This window comes from Pseudopodoces humilis, chromosome 1 (genome assembly GCF_049639895.1).
Source record: "Pseudopodoces humilis isolate 2021_Gansu_Grassland_sample_001 chromosome 1, ASM4963989v1, whole genome shotgun sequence".
Classification (NCBI taxonomy): Eukaryota; Metazoa; Chordata; class Aves; order Passeriformes; family Paridae; genus Pseudopodoces; species Pseudopodoces humilis.
The window spans coordinates 129,743,976-129,764,824 of record NC_142200.1 but is presented as its reverse complement, the minus strand read 5'-3'; the positions used below and the strand labels follow the sequence as shown (position 1 = coordinate 129,764,824).

Genomic DNA, 20,849 nt, shown 5'->3' with positions numbered 1-20,849 from the left:
CTTGGACTTGTTTTCTGTTGTCTGTCTTGAAGATTCAACACTGCAGGAATTTGTCTGAGGTCACTTGCTGTGATTAGTTAGGTCAGATATGCCCTTCAGCAATGAGATCTGGAAGACTTTCCATTATCCCAATTATATTGTAAGAAGTAGTGCACATGATGCATATTTTGGCTCATTTTTTTAAATGCTGTCTCAGATGAAGAATTTTTCCTTCCTGTATTGTTAGGAGTACATGTTGAAATTTGTAGATAGCTTAATCATTAATTATTTTTATCTTTATCTCTGCATTAACAGTTATTGTTGCTTTCTGACAGAGAAACAAGATCTTCACTTGTTACTTTTTTTGGAAGTTCTAATAAGTTTCGTTGTTTTGTTTGGTTTCTTTTTTCTTTTTTTTTAAAAATTACCTCTGCACACATCTATCCCATTCCCCCATGGGACCAATATGGGTCCATCCTTATCTTTACCTTTTTTATTTGGTGGTTCTCTTATTAAAACAATTTCTGGTTTCATTTTAGTTACTTTCTTTTAACCACTATGGCGACAAATGCTGCATTACAGTTTGGATTACAGCTGCATGCCGTGCCTGTAGCTGGTGGTTACCTCTGAGGCAGAGATATGCTTCCTTGATTTCCCCTTTTTTCTTTCCTGTTTGTGCCTCTTTTCATGTATGGCTTAGTCTAGTTATCCACATTGACTGAATGCCTTTGTGCTGTTTGTCCTGTTCTTAAGCCGGTGGTATCACCTTGTCCGTGGTGACAAGGATGTTCTGAAGTCCTTGTCACTTGTGTCAGCTGCAGGGAAGCAGAGCCAGGGTGGGAGCTCCTGTCCTGAGTGGAGTGGGCAGGGAGAGGAGGGAGCACCTGTGGGCTGCTGGAGGCTGCTGGTGCTGGCAGACACCAGCAGAAGCCACGCAAAGTGTGGGTTGGTACCTTTCCTTTATTTACTGGCCTTCTAAACAGATTTATTAAATTATCTCCAACCTTGATGCCAATTCAATAATTGATGCCAGTTGCTGATGCAGTTTTACAGTTTAAATAGCAATCCATGCTTGCTCAGAAAAAGGTTTTTTAGCTTATCCATGCAAAGAATGATGCCAGTTCCATTTGTCAAATTTGTTATCATTCTTACCATGTCCTGGCTCATTCAGATGTGGGAAGTCTCCCATGACTGCAGGTTTGCTTGGTTTGGAGGGAAAAAGTTTTTTTGTTTAAATAAGGAAAGAAAAAAGCAGTGGAGATTTATTTTATGCACAGAGAGGAACGAGATACAAACAGGATGTTTGTTAGAGGCATCGCCTGATGACCTTGGAAATGCACAGAATTCCAGAAACTAGAGAACAGCATCTGGAGAAATATTTGAGTGGCTGGGTTTTTTTTTTTACTTATTTAGCTAGTTTTTACTCTGGTATGGCTCAGTTAAATGTGATTTGTCTGGCCATCATCAAATCATGAGAGAAGCTTAGAGAAGATGAAGGGAAGTGCCTAATTTGCATGCCCTCCAAAAAGATGTGCTGTAGCACTTCAGGACTTTTTCTATTCAAGTCAGTAAGAAAATGGTATTTTTATCTTTGAAAGTCAGTTTGCAGTAGCTGAGCACTTATGAGCTAGACTGCATATATTTTTTATATCTTAAAAACAGGGTTTTTTTCAGTGGTGTGAACAGAATGCTTAGTCGTCATGCATTTTATATGGATATATAGACAATGGGCTCAAACTATGTTTGTGCTGATATTTAACAACACAGAGCTGATATTCAATAAAATGTTTCTTCAAAAGTAAAAAGAAAAAGGTTATGAAAGACAATTCTGTCATATTTGAAAAAATACTGTAATGGAACACAGGAATCCTTTTCTTAAATTTCTGTCTTACACATTAATTTCAACAGTGTTCTAACTGAGATGCTCTGGTAGGTTTATTCCCAGCACTAATTATTTCATTCATCCGCAGGTGGGGCAGAAACGATTCAGACTTTTACAGTCAAAATGATGTTTCATTTTGGTATTGTCAGTTAAGCTTCAGTTAGTGAAGTGTGAACCTATTCCCCTGAGACCCAGCAGAACTCATCAGTATATTTAATACTCGCTGCTGAGGAGGTGATTTCAAGAGGCTGCTGGGGTTCAGTGGTGATACAAGACTTTGGAGCAGATATTCTACTGTGAGTGAATCCTTATCTTGGAAGCCTATGTGAACTTGGTTTATTTTATTGTTAAGATTTGGAAGAATGCCATGGCTATCTTCCTTGTTCAGTTTCTATTTCTTGTGAAAAAAATCAGAGAGAAGGCCTCTTGGAGAGGAAGGCAAAAAAATGGAAAATGTAATTCTTTTTCCTTGTGCCAAAGAACACAAATGGAATAGGAGATATTCAGTTGGAATATATTAGTTACAATCTGAGTTTGCTTCTTAGCCTTCTTCAAGATTTCAAATAGATGATTAATCAGGAAGAAATTAGATTAAATGTCATCATTCACAACCTCTTCATTTTGCCTCAAGACCACATAACTTGCACTCATGGCGTGTCACTATTGGTATGAGCCACTCTGAGAGACAACATCCAGAATAAACCCTGTGTCACCCACCATGGCCTTTAACTGGGTACAAGATGGCATTTTGCCTGGAGTTAAAAAAGAGACTCAGTCCCCAAGTTCAGACCACACTGTTCATTAAAACCTATTATGTTTGGAACTGACCAGCTTTTCAGAAAAGAACCTGGGAGTCCTGGTGGACATGAAGTTGAATGTGAGCTTGCAATGTGGCCTTGCTGCAAAGGTGGGTGCTGGTGTCCTGGGGTGCACTGGGGGTATTGCCAGCAGGTGAAGTGGAGGTGGTCCCTCCCTCCCACTCAGCACTGATGAGACCACACCTGCTGTACAGGCAGTTCTGGGTTCCAGAGCAAGGGAGACATGAAGAGCCACAAAAGTGATTAAGGGACTGGGGCATCTCTCCTGTGAGGAATGACAGAGAGCTGGGACTGTTCATCCTGGAGAGGAGAAGGTGCAGTGAGGAATCTTACCAAGGCCTGAAGGGAGGATGTACCCAAGGCAAAGTCAGGCTCCTCTCAGTGGTGCCATGCAACAGGATCAGAGGCAGTGGGCATCAACTGAGACAGTTTCCTGAACATCAGGAAACACATTTTTACTGTGAGAGTGACCTAGCAAAAAGAGAAGTTTCCCATTAAGGTTGTGGAGTCACCATCTGTGGAGAAGCCATCTGGACAACCTGCCCATCCTGTGCACTGTGATTTAGGTGGCCCTGCTTGAGCAGATGGGTTGGACCAGATGACCTGCAGAGGAGCCTTCCAGTCTCCACCATTCTCTTGTGAACTTATTTACAGGCTGCTTTCTTTCTGCATTTTTTTGAAGCTTTTTGCATTGCTTGTATCACATGCAATTGATTTATTGTGACTTTTGTCATATGGGATCACCTGCAATATTCTGATTGTTTCTGTAAGGGGAAGTGATTTGCTTCATCTGTGATTCCATGTGGTACATTGCAAATAATTGATGTCCAAGTACTTAGAAAGACTGTAGGAGATACTGTCTCAAACCGCTTGTTTATAAGAGCTGAGAAGAAATATAATTGTGAAGATTCTCTAGAAACATCTGTAATAAAATGTTTACCTTTAGAAACTCATTCCTATCCGCTACTCATTTGCCAAAGACACCCCTGTAAAAGTCCTTCTGTTTCTTTCCCTCCCCAAATCCCAACACTTGGTACTCCAGAGCAAGCAACACAGAGCTTATTGCTGAGGTTTGAATTTTTTCCTCTAACAGGAATCTGTAGCTTTACCTCTTATCAACTGTTCCCATGAGAAATTACAAAAAAGGGGGCTCTAGTGCTGTTTGTTTTTATTAACATGCATAATATGTGTATTTAAGCTTCTCTTCTGCCTGCTCTTCCATGAGGTTAGTTTCAAAAACAAGAGGCTCTGAGGGAATAACCTATATATGTAAATCACCTGTATTTATGAACTTTTAAAAGACCACATACTCCCGACAGAAATAAAGTATCTTTTGCCTGGAATTATCCCTTCGTAGCAATGTGCAGTCATTTTGAGGCTCCAGATTGATTTATCTGGAAAGAGGAAACATTTGCTGCCAAAAGCATCAGAGCAAAAATAAGCTTTGTCAAATAAAAAGAATTCTGTACCGTGTTTTGAGTATTCCCTTTGTAAAGGACACTGGGAGGGTTGGAGAGGGACAGCATTAGAGAAAAGTAAAGAACTTTCACTTTTCTACTTTTTTCTGGTTAGTAGTGGGTCTAGGCAGTAGGGTGGGAAGGGAGATAATTTTTTTTAACATGTTGTTCTTCCTCCATAAACCTAGGGGAAGAGGGAAAATCCCATCACACTTCTGCTGTGTGCAATTTTTTACCTTGGTTTTCACATTTACTTCTTCCTTAGATATGTTTCTAACTTTATGTGGAGTTGTGTGGAGCAAATGCAGGCTAGTTGAAACCTCTCAATTCTTCATCTTTAAGTGGTTCCTATGGTGAATTGCTCTGCTTACAGACTTGTTCCTGAAATGTTTCCAGTTCTGGAATTAGCATTAGCACTAAGAGATATCCTGTGGAATAAAAAGCTGGGAAACCAGAGTCTAGCCAGAATTACTCATTTCATTGTACTGGCTGTCAACAGGACTCCTGGTTGTAATTTTGGTTTTAACACTTCAGGGTCTAATGCTTGCTTTCTAGGAAAGGGTCTGTGAGTTGATAGCAGGGCTGTATTCTTAATTGGAAAAGGCTGTGTTGTACCTGTAAGCTCTTTGCTTACGCATAAAGCTGCAGTCAACATCAACAAAGCACAGCCGAATGACCTCTTCTTTTGAAAGAGTGGCATACCTTGATTTCATTTTTCTGCCTAAGACTGGCACATGATCACGTATTTTACTCCTTTCTTTTTTTTCAGTTTACCCTTTTAGAGGTGAACTGCCTTATATTAGCTTGCATTTTTGGAATTGCCACCATTTTGTAATTGCAGGATGATGTGCATCTTGCAAACTGGTTCATGAAGCTCTGTCCTGAGCACCAAACTTCTTCAATAGAATAGTCCAAAAGATTGTGCTCATTATGCCAGAAAATGGTACCCTTAGGCTCCTGCTTGATCAAGGTGGGGGATGCTTTAAAACTGGGCTATAATTAAGAGTGCAGTAAAAAAGACTTATTATTAAGTTTTTAAGAGAAGGGAGTAAATTATGTTCACTCTTGCTGCACAGTTTTGGAAAAGAAAAATATGCATTAATAAACAATATGCCTGTAATTAATTAATGGTCCCCTGGAGAGGGTTTTCTCCCAAACTAGTTAATTAGTATGTAAAATACTAAAAAATGAATCCCAAAACTCATAATGAAAAATCAGCTATGGCTTAGTGAATTGTGGTCATTAAAGCAGATTTTTTTGTTTTGCTGTTTGTTTGGTTTTGGGTTTTTGTCTTAATGGCCAAAGTTAACAACCGAGACAAATGGAAAACAAAGCACCAATGCTGAGGTGCATTTTGACATTTCTAATTAATGTCCTGTGCCACTAAAAACATCATAAAGCTCTCTCTAGAATTGATGTGAGCCATAAACTTATTGTTTATTCTGGATTTGAAAATGAGTATTGATTACTGTTTTGGTTTTTATTACTTAGTAAGATATGGACAGGGCCTAAATACTAAAATCCTCACATTCGTGATTACCTAAGTTTTCTGTTATCCCTCTTTAATCTTCTGCCGTGTCTGTTATTTTTCTCTCTTTCCAGATATTTTTATTTATATTTTGATCACAAAAACCTACTGTTCTGGTAACCTTGATGGGGTCAGCATTTTAAGTACCTTTTAATAAGGAGGTTATTAACATGCATTTCTCAGCTGGATTCATATTATTAGTTACTAAAGTAGATTTTAATACTTGGTTCCTAAATTCTTAGTAAAGCTTTTGCAAAGCATGAAGTTCTCTGTGCTTTGTGGGCTGAGAGCCTCACTGGCTTGCAGGGAAATACATGAACTTGTCAAAAATGTGTGTACTCGTAGAATCAAAGCCTTAATTTGTAAAACGATACTTAATAAGAAAAATGGGCACAAGGTAGTAATTTTTCTTGTTGAAAACAATGGTTATTGTTCAGGTAAATGTTAGCAGCCTTGACTGATTGCTGACAAGAGGTGCAGAAGTGATTAACATGACAACGTGCAAATCATGCCATAAATTTTTTTTGTCCCTTGCAGCTGCAGCAGGTATATAAACTGGTCTTTCAGGTTTAGTTTAGTTCTTTTGGAAGAAAAAAAGTGTGCTACAAAAAAACTTGGGAGAGAAAATTAAAATTCTTCCATACTTAAAACATAACTTTTCCTTATGAAGTATCTATGTAATGCTGCTTCAGCCTGTTACCTACTGCTTTTATATTATAAAAGTGAAGCTTTGATGCATGCATAGGTATCTCCCCCCATTCCTTTTTCTCCCCCATTACTAAGTGCTGTTATGTTATGCTTTAATATGGACAAATGAACTCTTCTTTAGGCTTATTCTAAGAAAATGAGTTTTCTAACTTATGCTGCATTTATCTTTGACTATATATAACTTTTAAAAAGTTGGCTGGTTTTAAGGAAGTACATGTTCAAAAAGTAGCAAAGGATATTAGAAATATTCATAATGACTTTCAGTCTTTTAAGGTAATAAACACAAATGTGCTTGCAAGTATAAGGGGAAAGTTGGTATTTATTCTGAGGCTATGCAAAGCAGTTGTATCCAAACATGAATGCAAGTACAGAATAAATTGATTTCTCTAACACAATGCATTCCAACTACGGATATCCATGTTAGGCAGGTTGCATCTTTACTTGCTCATTGAATCCTGTCTGTATTTGTTATACCTATTGCATATAAACTTTACCATCTTTACTTGATATAAATGATTTCCCTCATGCTAACCAGAGGGATTTGGGAGAGGAAGCTAGCAGCTATCAGCTTTTCTAGATGACAGACATGCTGCCCTGCTCCTCCTCTGATTTTGACTTGGCACTTTGAAGGACTTGGGGAGGAGATAGTTGAGGGAGTCAAGGATGTTTTTTTCCCTCGCATGCCTTTACAAAGGGTGTCACTGTTTTCTTTGCTCTCTCTTTGGTAGTCTATCAGGGTGCCCTCTGGAGTCCTTCTTGGAAAGGACTTGCTGGAATTGGACAACCCAGGTACGGCAGTTAACTGTGCTGCAGGGAGAAAACAAATAGAGTAGGATTGTTAAACCTGGAAAAGACCACCAAGGAGAATTATGTCAGATATGCAAATCTATGGGTGATGTGGACAAGTTGAGTAAAAAAAGAATTAAGCAGACAGGGGGAAGTTTTCTGTGGAGAGCTCCATGGAACTGACCTCATTGCCTTGTGTTGCTTTCTCTGCCTTCCTGCAGTAAAGGTGCTTCAGGACTGGAAAAAGCCTTGCCAGGGCTTGGGGTGGGGGTGAACTTTTCCCCAAGACAGTGAAGCATGTCTGGGGGCAACAAGCACATGTTGGAGGAGGGGACAAATGGAAAACATCTGGAGATGACTCTCACTGGAAGGGTATGTGCTCTCCCTCAAGAGAACCCACAGAGCTTATCTATTTAGAGACAGAGAAAACGTACTGGCTGAGTGGTTTCATCCAATATTGGCATTTTTATGTTTGGAGCTAGGGGCACATAAAAATCACAGTGACATGGAAATGTTTCTTAGGGGTAATTCTGTTAAACAATGCTACTTTTGTTGGCAAAACTCCAGGTATAGTCCTGTCTTTGCCTTGGTTCATCTTTTATAGTTTCTGATTTATCTTACTCAAATGCCTGGCATAAATAAAGAGAAGAAAATTATTATTTTTGCAGAAATGAGTTGTCTCTTAGGAGAGAGCTGGAGCTGCTGACAAATCCATCATAGAATAGCCTGGAGAGAGTAAAGAGAAGAACAGTGAAGGAAAACTGGACTATAGTGAAGGATCTGGATATTTTCTAGGGAGGGGAAGATGTCTTGTTACTTACACAGTATTCAAAATGTGACTTCATATTTGGGCAACACATTCTCTAGAGATTTTACAAACTTCACAAAAATGCTAATGAAAAGCAAGTGTTTTATTATGAAGTTGTCTTCATTGTGCCTTCTTGAATTGTTAAATATTTTAAAATAACTTACAACTAAACTGTTTTCTATTTAGTTTCTATTTGCATTCCTAGTCAGAATAGTTTCACCTTACGACTTGGGTTTCCTGTGCAGTATTTCCAAATGAGACCACAGGGACTTGTTGCTTTAATTTGTTTGTATTCTGTTTCCTGCAAGTTTGGATATCTCTGTGGGCATTTTTTTTTGTGTATATGAGCATATGCTCTTTCATTTAACATCAGGGAAGAGTTGTGAGTAAAGGCTCCTTTACTGTGTAAAGTGTGGTACGCCTTACTTTTTGAGCTGAGAAATAAACATTTTATCTATTCTTCAAAGTACTGAGATTTCAGATCCCTTTTTTGTCTGTAACAGGATGAAAGGCTGTCTTTCCTCTTCTTAAAGAAGATCCAGCCCACTCTAGACAAGCTAGTGTTTCAGCATGTGTATTACACAGCCCAGCTGCATTTTGTGATCACCAGATAATTCTCTCTTTTACAGAGATGAGATAATACCTAGGTCCAATTTTGGTTCTGAAAAATCCTTTCTTAATGACATCTTTCCAGAAACCATTATGCCTCTGAAAAAAAAGTGGAAAACTTTTGACCAGCCTAATTTTCTATATCTTTCTATTTCTTGACTTGATACATGATAATGTTTTATATTTAATTAAGATTATGTATAACTTCTGATATATTTTTTGAAGTTATGCTTATCATCCATCATCTGTATTTCAAAATATTTTGTGTACATGGGTTCAGTTATCTTGCTTGTAGCTCTCATAGTAATATACCACAGGCTATTGTATGTGCCACCTTCGTTCTTCTGCTTTGTATGTCTATTTTTGTGGGATCAGTTTCATTTCCTCTTTTGTTATGTTGGTGCTTATGCTTCAGAGTATTGCTTGTGTCAAATTAGATTTTTTTTTTTTTTTTTTCAAATGAGAACATTGGTTTTTATTTTCACTCTGTAGAGTTTTTGCAGTGTTGGTGCAGTTTGTGCTTACATTGTTTGTGGCCTGACAGCCCTGCCATTAAACTTCAGCATTACCATGAGTTCATAAGTATGCAGTAGAACACCTCTGTAGAGAAGTGGCATACAAAAAGTTCATCTGAAAGAAAATAGGAAGAAACCTCAGTAGGTTGTTTTGTCTAGTCTCCCATTTGAATATTTTAGAAAATAATCAATAGAAAATAAGGTATAGAAAATACCTAGAAAACAAGGGAGGCTGGAACGGTTGTAATTCTGCTCTGAATTTAAAGAATTACAGAAGCCCAAAATACTGCTCAATATTCTCTCCTTTATAAGGACATTTTTTTCCTTCCAAAAATAAAGGTGAAATAAAGAAGAATAGGATGTACACTTCTGTTGGCATGCAGCCTCTTTCTACAGAAGAGTTTTAACTTGCAATTGTAGCCCATATTTGCATAACATTGGAACAGAATCTGCGCTTATTATGCTGTATTATTGGGAGGAAATACTAGACTTGCTCTGTTTTGTCCCTGGTTGTTTAATTACTAAAATCTATTTAAAATACCTGCAGCACTTCCTAAAGGTGCTCTGATCAACAGCTTCCATTCACAGGGATGTTTCTTGGTAATCCAGGGTTCTGAACCCTACAAGATGGGCATTCTGAAAGTACTTTAAAATACAGAATCTATTTATTCTTAAGTATGCCCACATAACCTTGCAGTTGTATGAAATGCTTTGTTTTCTATATATAAAGTTGAGAATATGATACTTCTGCTATTTCATTTCAGCAAGTGATGAGTGTTTAAGTCTGTAACAGACATATGTTTTAAGCAGCACGATAACTTCACATTTCACAAGTACTTACAGTAAAGCTTTTTAAGTCAAGACTTTATGTGGTGGGTTTAATCCAGACAGCAAATAAGCACCTACCAGCCCCTCCCTCCCTCCCACCCTCCCTTCCTCCCTTGCTCACTGCAGTGGGATAAGAATTGGAAGAGTAAAAGCAAGAAAGCCGCCTTGTGAGTTGAGATAAAGACTGTTTAATAAGTGAAGGTAGGAAAACCCACAAGTGATGTAAAGGCAGCCACTCACCATCTCCCACAGGCAGAGTGAGACCAAGCAGTCTCTGAGCAGCAGCTACCTTGGAAAGTTCAAACCCCCAGTTTTTATGGCTGATCATCACGTTATGTATCACAGAATGTCCCTTTGGTCATGTGGGGTCAGCTGTCCTGGCTATGTCCTTGCCCACCCTCAGCCTACATCAGTGTGAGAGGCAGAGAAGGTTTTGAGTGTGTGCAAGCACCACCAGCAGCAGAAACAGTGCTGTGTTACCTGTACTGCCTTGGTCACAAATACAAACAGCACCAGATGGGCTGCTGTGAAGAAAATTACCTCCAGGCAGCCAGGGGCAGCACACGTTACCTTGTTGTTCAGTTCAGGTTGCTGCAAACAGCAGTACTTAAATGCTTTGGAAGGGCATTAACCTTGACTTTGTAGTACTGTGGAGGCTGCAGCTCCTGCTCTGATGGCTCTAAGGGCACCATGTTTCCCACAACAACTGGGTTTTTTAAAAGAAATGTTTTCTACTGTTACTGTTAAGTGAATAACGATACCAAATGCCATTAAACTGTCTTCTGATTATAAGTGCTGTTTCTTAATACATTTTATATTCAACTTAAAAGGAAAGGAGTATACTGATGTCATGACTGATGTGTGTATAAATTTTTATATTCTGATCACACCTCTAGATTGTGTTTCAATGATGTGACTTGGAAGTTGGATCTTATCTTTGTTTATCTGGTTTTGTTAGCATGAGTGGTATGAGGTATTTTACTCTACATCTTTGTGGGATTTCCTTGCTGGGAGAGGGCAGTCTGGAGGAAAGGCCTCAGGACACTGTCAGGAACAGCTTCCTAGTTTCCTTTGTCTAGCAAAGACACGTTGTCTAGAACATCTGTAGTTGTTTACAGATCAAAAAAGAAACAGTTGTTTCATTCATGCCTTCTGCCATAAAGGCATCTCATGTATTCCTCTCGTATCTGCCTGTTTTCCCAGCAGATCCTGATGTGCTGAATGACTTGCATTCAGCAGAGACTGGCTGAAGAACATGCACACAGCCATTGATACAGAGAATGCCATGAAGGGGAAAGGAGAGTGTATTGTTTAGAAACATCTGTCAGAGATAAAAAGGAAAGAAGGAAAGAAAAGAAAGACTGAAGGAAGGAAGGAGGGAAGGAGGGAAGGAGGGAAGGAGGGAGGGAGGGAGGGAGGGAGGGAAGGAAGGAAGGAAGGAAGGAAGGAAGGAAGGAAGGAAGGAAGGAAGGAAGGAAGGAAGGAAGGAAGGAAGGAAGGAAGGAAGGAAGGAAGGAAGGAAGGAAGGAAGGAAGGAAGGAAGGAAGGAAGGAAGGAAGGAAGGAAGGAAGGAAGGAAGGAAGGAAGGAAGGAAGGAAGGAAGGAAGGAAGGAAGGAAGGAAGGAAGGAAGGAAGGAAGGAAACAATTGGAAGTGTGTACACTGCATCTTTTATCAGTGGCAATGCTGGAGATAGAATGGGGAACACCACAGATAGTTTCAGATACCAGCTGAAGGATCAAGTTGGGTTAGATAGGTCAGCTAGATGGTCATACTGACAAACAGAAACCTGGAGAGTCATTTGGAAATACGGACTGCATCGTCTTCAGACAATTAACTGAGATACAAGAAGATGAAGTAATTCAAACAGAACCTAGATCTGATGTAGCCTACTACATCACTACTGAAGTATCATCTGTTTCTTGAAATAAGTATTTCAGATAAAGTGAATCAGAATTTTATCATCCCCAAGGTAAAAAGTGGGAAAAGCAGAGGAAATTAGGAAAGGTTCTGTAAGTGTACATAAAAAAAATTATATTGAAAAGTGATTAAGAACTTAAAATATGTCATTTGATCTAGGAATTGGGTTTTTAACATGAAGCTCTGAATGTGGCATAACAATGTCAGCACTCCATCTACTACAGTGATTTACTCCTTCAATTATTGTAATGTTGTGAGCTGTCTCATTTGGCTGCTGCAGTTGTCAAGAGCAAATTTCTGTCCAGTGCACTAGGAGGAAGAGCAGGAATTTCTGTATCTTTGTAAGGCAACTCATTTCACATGCATTTCAACATTTACTATTCAAATAATATTGAAGTAAAAAATAGCTCCCGTTAATTAATGAGAAAGAAATGTTGACTGTATTTGAAGAACCTCTGCCCAGAAGGGAATTTAAACAAATTTCAAAACATGCATGAATAATCGGAAATCTGTGTGTTAAAGCTAGCCATTGTAGCAGGGTTGTTTCTGCAGGTTTGTTAGAATCTTTATTCAGTAGTGTATAGATAGTACAGGTATGAGAAGATATCTGAATGAATTAATTGGAGTGCATAAGGATACTGAGGGAAAAAAAGATTTCTCGCCCCTCAGAAATTAAATCTGAACCATGTGGAATTTTCAGATAGGGCAGGAAAATCTGATCCCTTTCAAGATCAAAACAAAAGTTGAGAGGGGCACATGAGCTGGTGGCTTCCAGGCAGCTTCAGTGTCCAGTATTACAGAAAAAGGTCTTCATAGTCAAATACCTGGAAAAGTTCATTAGTTTTCAAAAGGTGATGTGAGGAAGTAGCTTAATAACTTATTGTGGGTAAATTAGTATATGAACATATACTATAAATTCTATCAGCAGTTTGATCATCAATGCTGTCTATGTCTTCTTAGTGGGTAATTTTGTCAATATAAATTAAAATTGCTTTCATTATATTTTGGGGTGTGAGATTCAAGCAAAAGTGAGTAAGAATATGTCACCAGTGTAATTTATTACCAATTGTGGTCCTCAGAGCTTGTCTCTGGTAGATCTGATGAGGGGAGATAGTTAATTTGGCTTTCTGAGGTCTTTTTAGCTTAAAGTCCTACATGCAGAGGGATATAGTTTTCTGTTTGACTTTCATCAATAGCATTTGTATTTGTATGTCAAAAGCAAGTAATGGAAAGAAACTAAATAGTTACAAAACAGAGCTTTTAAATGTGATACTTAAAATATTTTTTGAAAAAATTCATCTTGCTTTTGCTCCTTCTTCCCCTTTAAGCACAAATATCCATTTTTTTTAAACTGGGAAGGCAGATTGGAGAACTTTTCTATCACTGGAAATTACACAGAATATAGTGGTTACATATTTTTGAGGGCAGGAGGTTTGAGACAGGGTCTTGCTGAGAGGAAGTGGGAAGTCCCAAGATGTTTCTTTTTCTTTGTTCCCTGGCTCTTCTGGGGAATGTCAGCCATCTGAAGTGAACTTGGCATGCTCAGAAAGTAAAATTTTGGCCAAAGTGGTTCTACAGACTGTACAAATAAACTCTGTGGCAGAAGGATGCCAGAAAAAATCTAAGATTGATGATATTTACTGTCACTTCCTTCAGGTTTGTAGCATTACCAAGACCCCTCTAAAAAGAAGAAATGCATTATTTTTTGATATAAAGACTCTGTTTTGCATTGCTAAGGAATAAAGTGTGGGAAAGAGAAGGAGCAAGACACTGTTATTTATTTCACCCATCAGTGAGCAATAGTTTGAGGCAATAAGCAGATTCTCCTATAGTTGTGCTCAGCATGTTGGAAAATGAATAGGACAAAGCCTCCTTTCCAGCACAGAAGAAAGAAAGCAGAGTAAGAGGAATAAAAAAAAGGAGTGTCTAGCCTGGCAGTGTTACCAGAATAAGAGAATCAGGAGAGGGAAATGATGGAAAACACAGGGAAAGACTTAGAAACTGAGTTATTAGTTGGGAATGTGTAGAGAGGCTATTAATAGCGTGTCTTTTTGGGTTTTTCCTTTCTGAATCATGTCATACCATTCATGGACAAGTCTGTGAGGAAAAATATCCTCCAACCTTTGTGGTTTACATGTGAATGGAGGCAGCTGGTGGGAGTCATGCCAGAGGTTGCTGTTCTGCTGTCCAAAACAATTGCCTCTGAATTGCAAGGTTTGAACAAAATGGAGCTGGTATTGCGTTATGAAAAGTTTATTTGAAAAAGGTGTTCTTGTAGTTGTGGTGTTGTGTGTCTTTCAAGCACAAAATGTATCAAATCAGTGCCTTATTCAAGGACTAAAGAATTGCTGATACTATGTTATTAAGGGAAGTAGAATCAAAATGGCCATCTTTAAAAAGCCCCAATATTTGATGGCTGTCCAAGTCTGGGTTGAAGGTTGTGGGGCTGTATACAGTGTTCCCCCATCTAGATCAAGCTAATCAAATGATCTGCTTCTCATTCCTATTTGGAGGGTAATGTATTCAAGTAGCACTGGGATACACACTGTGTTTTGGCAAGGCCATTTATTGTCTCCACCAGTGATTGCTAGGAAAAGTAGTTTATGTTGATGGTAGATTTTCAATCCCATGCCCCCTGAGCTGTCTTCAGTTGATGAGCTAATTAATTGGTGGAGAAAAATGGTGCTGAGACCCTTGCTGCACAGCACCATGAGCATCCTTAGACGTGGAGGTGAATTGGGTACGTAATCCTAAACAAACCGCTCATTGCTGGATCCGTGTCAGCACACAGCAGCTGCTGGCTTTGAACTTGGGAACATTTAGGCTTGATTGATTAACTACTAAAATGATGTTAGCAGTAGGATTTGGATATATATTAAACACCTGATAGGAACACATTATGAATGTACGTGGTTGCAAACTGGTGTCTGATCTGAGATGAACGGTACATACTCCAGATGAGGTTAAGTGAAGCGTCCTTTTTCCCATAACTGCACAGATCAGGCACATTCATAGGCATTTGATAAACTCGTGGTTGGAGCTGCAATATATAAAATCCTTTAAGATACCTGGTTGGCAGAGTCTAAATGTCAGGGTGGAAATGTGGAGGGTTGCATGTGCATACCTTTGCATCCTTGGGTTCTGTGCATCTGTGCAGTGTCAGCTGGGGCCACAGGTTCAGAAGCATTTGATGAACAGTTGAGTCCAGATAATTCTTTGTTCTTGTATTTCATTGCCACTGTATTTGTACAGTGTTAGAAGGTACTTTCTCCCATTGAGAAGTCTGTAATGGCAGCCAGCTGAATAAATTATTTCTTTGGCTGAAGAGGTAGAGGCTTTTGAACAGAAGTCCTGCCTTCAAAACTGGGCAGCAAATGTTCCACACATGCCAAGTGCATGTTGTTTGTGCTTTCCCTCTCAGATGTGGTAATTTAAAATGTAATCATGTGAAGGATTGTATTTCTTTTACTCATGTGTTACTAATCTGTGTAATTTAACAGCAAGCAGGGACATAAACTTCATTAAGATCCGGATGATTAAAAAAAAAAATTGGCTGAGGTCCCTCCTCTCATACTAATATTGAAAGCAAAAAGTGGCACTGGGATGCATAAAACTGTGATTACAAAAGCTGTTATTTTTTTTCTGATTACTGCAATATATCCTGGGGTGATGGTGCAGTGTTAGAAATGGTCTTCCACTTCTTCAGTCTCTGTGCTTGTCTACTGTGTATTTGTTTGGTTTGTTTGCACTGGCACTTAGGATAAAAAATTGTCCTTCGGATGACCAAGTGTCTTTTGCCCACTGCTGGGAGCAGAGTGGTGAGTGCCTCTTCTACAGCTGGGGCAGGAAGTCAAAGAAGCCAGTTGAGATTTTTAGGTTTTTAGGTCATAAAAATGAGGAAAAAACCCCTTTTTTAAGTACAACTCAGAGTTTCTTTTTGGTGCCAACTCTCATTCATTCAGAGAGAATTCATCAAAACTATGGTGTTCAATTTGGAAGTATTTATTTGAATGTTTGATTTTTTTATACTTATTAAAGTACTTCTGATGTAGTGTTAGTTTGAAGGAATTGGTAAAATTTCATTACAGCTGTTCTTATGAGGTGATTGGGGAGGAGGAGTCAAAGGAAATAATGTTACCTGCCTGTTTCAGTACTTAGGTAGTTTTAAGCTGAGTCTTAAATTCTGTATATTTTTTGACAAAATAGTTCTATTGCCTCACAGCATCTCTGTAAAACAGCAGCTCAGTGTACAATATTTGTTTTTGCAAAGTCAATCCTATAATGGTGGGGAAGTTCAAAGTGCACTTACAACTGATGTGTAAATCTTTCATATGTATATTTTGACATTTAGATGGGACATCTGGATGAGAATAAATGAATAAACATATACACCTACATATAGTAAATCTTATTATGGTATAGACATGCAATACCGGTAAATACCTAGGCTGCCATCGCTGGCACAGGATTTTTAAAAAACATACTAGCAGACATTAGTGTAGCTATCAGGTTTAAGTCCCAGTTATAGAAATGTGTAGCTACCTGTGTTCTGTGCAAATGAATGCTTTAATTTTGGGGAGCAGGCTACACCGCTTCTAAGGTGCACATTCTAAGGTGAATCTGTTTTGAAAAAAGTTACTCTTTTTCTTATATTTAATAAGCAGTGCGTGATACATAAAAAAACATTTCATTTTGGGTCTTTTTAATGAAATACTATTTTTGTTTTTAAATTGGGGTAAAAGGTATGTGAAAACCTAAAAGGTAGTGGAAGTTAGTATGAAAATGAGGACTTTTTAATTTGCTTTATGTTTGTAAGTACAGGAAACTACCTCATCATCAGTAAAGTAATAAAAAGCAAAGGGATGAAGAGGCCTGGAAAGTTTTTGACATAAGGGCAATCTATGGAAATAATAGGCTTAATTTTGTATAATTTTATACACCCTAATACTTGTTTTGAAGTCAGACTTGAAAATAACTGTACCATCACAGGCCAAGACTGCCACCACCGCAGGGCACAAAGCTCACACCAAGGTGTGAAGCCTGGGACCTGAGAGTTTGGGTCACTGCTGCCGGGGCTAGGAACCAATCCCAACAACAACAACACTTGGAGGTTTTTGACACAATTTCTCTTGATGCTGACAGCTTCTTTGAAGTTGGCCCCTTGGTCATTAGGCTGAGGACTTCAGGACTGGTTTGGATATCTCAGGTGTCAAACTGTTTGAATTCATCTGGTTCCACATTTGGATAATGACTTTACAGAGCTTGAAATGTGTAAACTACAAGCATGTATTTAAAGCTACAAAGAGGTAAACCCAAAACCCATTCAACCTGCTTACATCTGTGTTTTTCACTTTTTTGTACAGATAGATAAGGCTGAATCTAAGTAATGCCACTATGTCTAGTGGTTGTTAAGTGTAGCATATGCTTTGAGGAAAATTTCCTCAACTTTGAGGAAATTTTTTTAGTCCAACTACTTAAAAAATTCTATCTCTGGAAGTAAGGCTTTGAGCTGTTGCATCGAACTTCCATAACTTAATATTTTTTGACTTGTGTGGGCAAGAATGTTTCATATGCTTTCTGGTTTACTACAGCAGCTTTTTTACTGTATAAATACCTTTAAATTTTTTCTGGCAGTTACTTTTTTGGGAAGAGTGAAAGAATTTTAAAAATGCATCAAGCCCACAGTTTAATGAAACAGTATTTTTAAAGAGCTTCAGTATGGAAAACAGATAATAAGTTGTCTGTATTTGTTTTAAGTAAAGGCTATACAAATGAACTGGGATGGTATTTGTTGTATATCAGTTATTGCCAGGAGTCAGTGATTTGTCATTTGATGCATTACTATAGTGTGGTAAGATAGATTTTGCATGAGATTAACTTTTTTTTATAACATTATTTTTCTTATTGTCAGAGTAGAACCCTGAAAATAGGTGTCATGCATGTATTTGATTGACTGGGTGTGAGTTCAAAATGAATTTAAATGTTACACTGTGACTGAGAAAGTTGGAAAATTCTTGTGTACAGCATCCAGTGATTTAATTACTGAAGTATGACCTTTTGATATTTGAAACTCTGACATGCACTGGGGTATTTTATATGGTGGGAGCTGCCTTTAGAAACAGAGGAATTAACCATAGGGATCTCTTGTTGAAAATGAATGCTTTTGTTTCTGCCATATAAAATAGTTGTAGTCTCTGGAGTAGTTCTTTCTTCTTGCTTTGGATTTAAAGTGTTGTCATGGCAGTAATTTGTAGGCAAAAGAGCAATTTTTCTTCTGCAGAGTATTTTTTTTCGTACATTTGTTCTTGATTGTGCAAGTGTCCCCAAGAAAAAAAGATGACTTGAAGAATGAGGTGCAGCGCGAGTTAAAGCATTTGACAACCTGTTGGATTAAGCTGGTTTTGGCAGGATTGGTCACATGGCATTTGATGACCAGACTTTTGATTAGTCATGCTGTGTCAGCAAAGTCTCTTTGAGAAGGACATCAACATTATGCAGTGTGGTGAGCTGACCATGGCTGGATGCCAGTTGCACACCATCCACTCTATCACACCCATCTTCAGCAGGATGGAGGAGAAAGGAAATAAGATGGAGAAAATGTGAAGATCAAGATAAAGGCAGTTTAATAGGGTGAAGGTCACATGCATGGAAGCAAAGGAAAACAGAAGACTATTCTCTACTTCCCATCAGCAGGTGATGTCCAGACACTTCCCAGAAAGCAGGGCTTCAGTGTGCCTAGCAGTTGCTCTGGAAGACAAACATCCTAATGACAAACGCCACCCTCCCACTTCTCTTCCTTTCTTTTATGTTTTATTGCTAAACAGATGCCATATGGTATAGAATATCCCTTTGGTCACTTGGGGTCAGCTGTCCTGGCTCTGTCCCCTCCCAAAATCTTGCCCAGCTCCAGCTCCAGGTAGAAGGGCTGAGAAGTCGGAGAGGCAGTGCAGATGCTGTGCAAGTGCTGCTCTGCAGATGCCAAAACACGAGTGTTCATCAACACCTCACCAGCTACTGATACAAAGCACAGCACTATGAGGGCTGCTGTGGGGAAAATGGATTCCATCTCAGCCAGACCCAATATATGTGGCTTTGGACAGTGCAAGCTTCCTAGCCATTAGGATCTCTGGAGTTATGATGTTGTTTCTCAAAGCATTATCCTAGAGAAACTGATTGATTGTGTCTTGGACAGCAACAGCACTTCGGTAGGTTCAAAACTGTCTGGATGTCTGGGCCTAGAGAGTGGTGGTGAATGCCTCTACCTCCAGTTGGTGGCTGGTCACTAGTGGGGTACCCCAAGGCTCAGTATTGGGGCCAGTCCTATTTAATATCTTTATTGATGAACTGGACCAGGGGATCAGTAAGCATGCAGATAGCACCAAGCTGTGTGGAAGTTTTGATCTGCTGGAGGGTAGGAAGGCTCTGCAGAAGGATCTGGACAGGTTGGATTGATGGGCCAAGGCCAATGGTATGAGGTCATGTTTATAAAGGTGAAGTACCAGGTGTTTCACGTGAGCCACAACAACTCCCTGTAGTGCTGTTTGGGAATGAGTGGCTGGAAAGGTGCCTGCTAGAAAAGGACCTTGGGGTGCTGGTCAGCAGATGGCTGAACCTGAGCCAGTGTGTGCCCAGGTGGCCAAGAAGGCCAGTGGCATCCCGGCCTGTACCAGCACTAGTGTGGCCAGCAGGACCAGGGCAGTGACTGTCCCTCTACTTGGCACTGGTGAGGCTCAACCTCAAATACTGGGCTCAGTTCTGGGACGTTGAAATGATGTCCGGAGGAGGGCAACAAAGCTGGGAGAGGGTCTGGAGAGCAAGTCTGATGAGGAGCAGCTGAGGGAGCTGGGGGTGTTTGGCCTGGAGAACAGGAAACTAGGGGAAGATGCTAGTGCTCTCTACAACTGCCTGAAAGAGGTTGTGGCCAAGTGGGGTCCAGCCTCTTATCTACGTAACAAGTGGGCAGGATGAGAGGAAGTTACCTCAAGTTGCACCAGGGGAGGTTTAGATTGGTTATTAGGAAAACTTCTTCAGATGAAAGGGTTGTCAAGCATTGGAAACGGTTGCCCAAGGAAATGGTTGAATCACCATCCTGGAGGTACTTAAAAGATGCAAAAAAAGTAAATGTAAAAAAAAAAAAAAGACATAAAAAAGACTTAGAAGTGTAGATGTAATGCCTGGGGACATGGTTTAGTGGTGGCCTTGGCAGTCTTAGGTTAACAGTTGGAATGTATGGTCCTAAAGTTCTTTTCCAGCCAAATGATTCTATGGTTGCATGATTCTACAGCCTAATTTTTGCAGTAAAGGTTTAGCCAAGCTTACTTTGTTGTTTTTTATACTGGAAATTTTAATGTTGAGTATCCCCTTTTTGAAAGGGCTCCTTTGCAGTAAATTTGATTCTCACAACCTCCATTCATGCTCAGTTACATGAGGTTTTTAATGCATTAAAATTCACAAGAACAGCTAGGTAATAAAAATAGAGTATGTCAAAAGAAAATTTAAAAGGCTCTTTCTTAATCTATTAATCTGATTTGAAACAAACTGAAACAGTTCTTTCAATGGATCAACTTTCAGTTGTACTGGGTTTCTTTACTGCAGCAGAACAGTCTATTGTTGGGAGAAGTGACTTCAGATTGGAGGCTATTACATTAAACTGTGGACAAGCAAATGAGTTCTCTTTGATTTTTATTGTGGTAGTTTAACACTGGCTGGAAATTAAACTCCAAATAAGTCAGTCCTCTTTCTCCTGCCCCTTCTGGTAAGAGAGGGACAAAGGCAGAGAATATGGAATAACAATTTTCTGGAGCACAAAGCAGTGGAATAAGAAATGCACAGAAGCAGCAATATTAAGAACAAAAGTATGCAAAAGAGAAGGGGCTTTACATACAGAAAGTGTTCACCACCTCAGCTCAATTCCGTGTGGCAGTTGGGATGGAGACAGGATTGTAGCCACTTCCTGTGGCTGATTCTCCCTGTCCCTGAGCCCAAGACAACAGAAAACAATGACAGACAAAT

At 39.2% G+C, this 20,849-nt stretch overlaps 1 protein-coding gene across 2 annotated transcripts in view; it reads left to right on the top strand.

Moving 5' to 3' along the window:
• Positions 1-20,849, top strand: part of CDK14 (cyclin dependent kinase 14) — a 311,069-nt gene that overhangs the window by 14,548 nt on the left and 275,672 nt on the right. The gene's annotated exons all lie outside the window — the stretch shown is intronic.